Source organism: Pituophis catenifer, unplaced genomic scaffold (assembly GCF_029215685.1).
Source record: "Pituophis catenifer annectens isolate HBS135680 unplaced genomic scaffold, rPitCat1.0.hap2 SCAF_2, whole genome shotgun sequence".
In the NCBI taxonomy this organism is placed as follows: domain Eukaryota; kingdom Metazoa; phylum Chordata; class Lepidosauria; order Squamata; family Colubridae; genus Pituophis; species Pituophis catenifer.
In genome coordinates, this window is record NW_027256882.1 from 72593432 (window position 1) to 72597490 (window position 4059).

The window sequence follows — 4059 nt, forward strand, 5'->3', positions numbered from 1 at the left end:
CTTGCTTTCTTCACCTGCATGGATAAAAGAAGTAGAAATTAGAAGTCTGAAAGTAGCCAAGCAACAAAAGCCTGAAGGCAAAGCTGTAGAACAGATATTGTACAGGATCTCAGGCATCATTTCTGAGCTCTATCTGTTCTCTTTTTCAAATGTTCCAGGATACCAGTATTTTCCTTCAGTTAAATTTCAGGATCAAAAATAAAGGAGATGACTGAGTAAAGAGGGACATCTACAGGGAAATGTCTATAGGAGAGATATCTGACCAATGGGCAGCCAATCACAAAATCAACCTGGACAGCGGATAATCTGATTACTGAAATCCAAAACTCCCATTTCTCACTCTGACATATTGATTCCACTTTGGAGGCAGGATTCAGCAGAATCCAATGCACAACTAATGAAGAGACTAGGAGACTACACTTAAAAAATTAGTTCTCTAAACCACCAAATAAAACATTAAATTATTCAAGGGTTAGGTGTCAGCGTTCTAAGTAACGCATCTGCTGAAGTCCAAGGTAGGTAGATTCCTCAAAGAAAATGTTTATTGGATACATCATATCGGCACAGCTAGTGAAAACTAACTCTAAATGTTCCCACAGTTTTTCCCTAGTTAAAAGAGCAAATATTTCCCTCCCCAGATGTCACCGGTCACATTGTCCAATGGGAGTAGCTGGCAGGGGACTTGGTCATGCCTCTCCTCCCTCAACTGCCAAGGGATGACCTTGGTTCCCACCAGAAAACCTTTTGTTTTGACTATTAGCAAGCATATCTATTTCCTCCCTCCCTTCCCCCTCCCAGAGTTTGTGGCAACTATGAGGCAGCACAAGATGCCTTCAGCCAGGTTCGCTTCAGAGTTGACATTAGGTTTACTTATATTTTTTCAATTACTAATTAAAGAACATATAGTTGGCAAAGTTATATTTCTGATTTACATCTACACAACTAATTTCAATGCAGAGCAAACTCCAAACACTATCAATGCAATATTGACCACAGATCATTTGCAAAACATACTACTTTACTCTTTCAGACCACCATCTCTGAGTTATTAAATACACTAAAGAAGCCTGTCTCTAACATAAGATCCTGTAATTTACGTCCACTAAAGTATACAATATTTAAACAAAGGCCAAAGTACAACTTGATGAATTAAAAACCCAGTTACCACATATAAAACAGATACTCAATTAAAAGAGAATGAATTGACAAACACAGGTACTGTACGCTGGAATCGTATTTCATTGATGCCACAAAAGCATTCACAGAAACAATGGGTTGGGTTTCTCTTGGAAAAAGAGAGGGAAATGGCCAGATCCTTGGTTCTGGAAGAGCCTCTTCTTGGCTGCAAACAAACAGGCATGCAAAATTGCTTCTCTAGAGAAGTATCTTGAAAAGCTAATGGAGAAACAGGAGAAGAGGAAAGGTTATCCAAAAGACATACAACCTTAACTTGATTAACTCAATTGCAGGAAGTTCTTTTCTAGTTTGTTTCTAGAGTTGAAACCAGATTGCAACCTGAATGGGAGACGAAAAGTGGAGTGGAGTGAGAGATATACTTTGAGAAATTAATGAGCGTTTTTTGGAAGCCTAGTTAAGTCAGATTTGCTACACATTTATAAGCTTATTTTTATGTTTAAGTCTGTATTTGTAAATTATGGAGGAGCTGTAAATCTCCAGTATAGCCTCTCTTGTAAAAAGAGACTTCAACAAAAGGGGAGTATCACAAAGAGAGAAGACATAATGCATCCAGCTGAAAGGAAACATGACTTCAAATGCATTTAGAACCTTAAGTGCATTTAGAATAATACTAAAAATACAACTGCAGAAAGGACAACTAACCCACAATAAGCCCTTGTTGCCACTCTGATGTTTTCTAATAAATTATCTTCCTTTTAATAAAATTTTTCCTCACTCCTTGTAGGCTGAGAAAAGGATGCTCAGGATGTGTTAACATCTGCACAGCCCCCTGTATGTTCAGCAACCTGAAATTTAAATATATAACTTCTGAAAATCCGGAATGAGCAGGCTAATTTGGGGTTTAGATTTAGATTTTTCTATTATTAAGAACTACGTGTAATTACATTTAGTGCTCAGGTATGAACAGATAAACCAGTTTCAGGTGGTTTTAACCTGGAGTACACTGACTCCTTGGATGGATTTCAGGGGATGGTGAATTAAATGGGGGCAGGATATTATTTTCACCAATCACTGATTGAAATTGAAATTGAAATTTGTGTTTAATGATGAACACAGGAAACAAAGTTATGACCTCTAGGCTCCAAAAAAAAATTTTAACCAATAAATCTCAGATAATTTTACATAATTTTATATATGTATACAGGTAGTCCTCCACTTACAACAGTTCATTTAGTGACTGTTCAAAGTCAGAACATCACTGGAAAAAGTGACTTATGACCGTTTTTCACACTTACAACTGTTGCAGCATTGCCATGCTCACTTGATCAAAATTCAGATGATTGGCAACTGACTCATATTTATGACGGTTGCAGTGTCCCAGGATCATGTGATCACTTTTTGCAATCTTTTGGCAAGCAAAGTCAATGGGGAAGCCAGATTCACTTAACAACCATGTTACTAACTTAACAGCGGCAGTAATTCACTTAACAACTGTGACAAGAAAGGCCGTAAAATGGGGCAAAATTCACTTACTAACTGTCTCACTTACTAACTGTCTCACAGTAATTTTGAGCTCAATTGTGGTCATAAATCAAGGACTACCAGCAAAGTAACATGCTTTTCATTTTAAAAAATTGTGATTTCTGCTGCCTCTAGGTATTGCTACATCCACTCTCCAGACTGTTTTGTCTTTCATATTATTAATATTAAGTCCGGGCTGTTGTATGTTAGATTGAATTCTAAAATCCCAAAGCACTTTGGCTTCTTCATTTTCTATTACTTTGTCTTTTTTATGTTATTATTGTGATTGGTCACATAGTCCTTTTCTTTTCTTAAGGAAATTAATGTCTTTGTTTTGTTATTTTCTCCAGTTCTTTCTCTTCTCTTCTGCTGTCTGCAGGTACTGCCATATCCATTATCCACACTAATTTTTTTTGGTCTTTTTTTCTGACAATTGTTAAGCCTGGGGTGTTATGCAGAAGGTGGTATAATTATGCACCATTAACCAGTGGGACCACTACAGCTATTTTATGCCATAATCTTTCAATTTTGATTTTCAGATCTTCATACTCTGTGATCTCCAATTCTTTGTCTACTCTTCTATTGTCCTCTGGTATTGCCACATCTTTTATGCACGCTTTCTTTTTTTACAACCACTGTTAAATCTGATGTGTTAGGAGCCAAGATTTCATGTCAATTTGCATTCATGTCAGACAAGTCTTAGGGGAAAAGTCAGACTAAGCATATCCAACGATCATTTAATATGGTAAAAAAATAGAAAAAGAATCCTATACCAGATGAAACATTGCCAAAGTGAACAAGGACTGTGACAGATGTTAAGAGTTCCTGAGCATCTGTCAACAAGTGGGCAACAGGACTCACAACCAGAGCTTCTTGCTCTGTAGGATTATTGGAAGAACAACAATCACAGCAAGACAAAAGTATACTGTGTTTTAAAATCACACCATTATGGCCAATTATAAATCAAAACCACCAAAGCAGGGATACTTAAAGTGAATGTTTGAATGTTGGAAAAGAATTTATCCAAACTCAAGTACCACTGAACAATTATTAGCAAATTAAAGAAAATTCATTCCAGAAATAAAATATTCAGGCAGAGATTCACTAGAAAAATGGAAGAACCTTTGGAAATCATAAAGCAAAAAAATAATAACAATAGCGGGGAAAATCAAATACTATGAAGCACAAATCATCCAATTTAAGCAAAACCAGCTATTTCAATAAGACAATTCTACCAAAGTATAAATGGCAATGTGGAGAACTAAACACAAAGAAACTAATCCAAGTTTGGAAAGGTCTATGGAAAATTCAAAAAGATTATAATAAAAATGCTGCATGGATAAAAGCATCTGAAGATGAATTTAACAAAAATTACAGGGAAAAACTATCAATAAGAGGAGA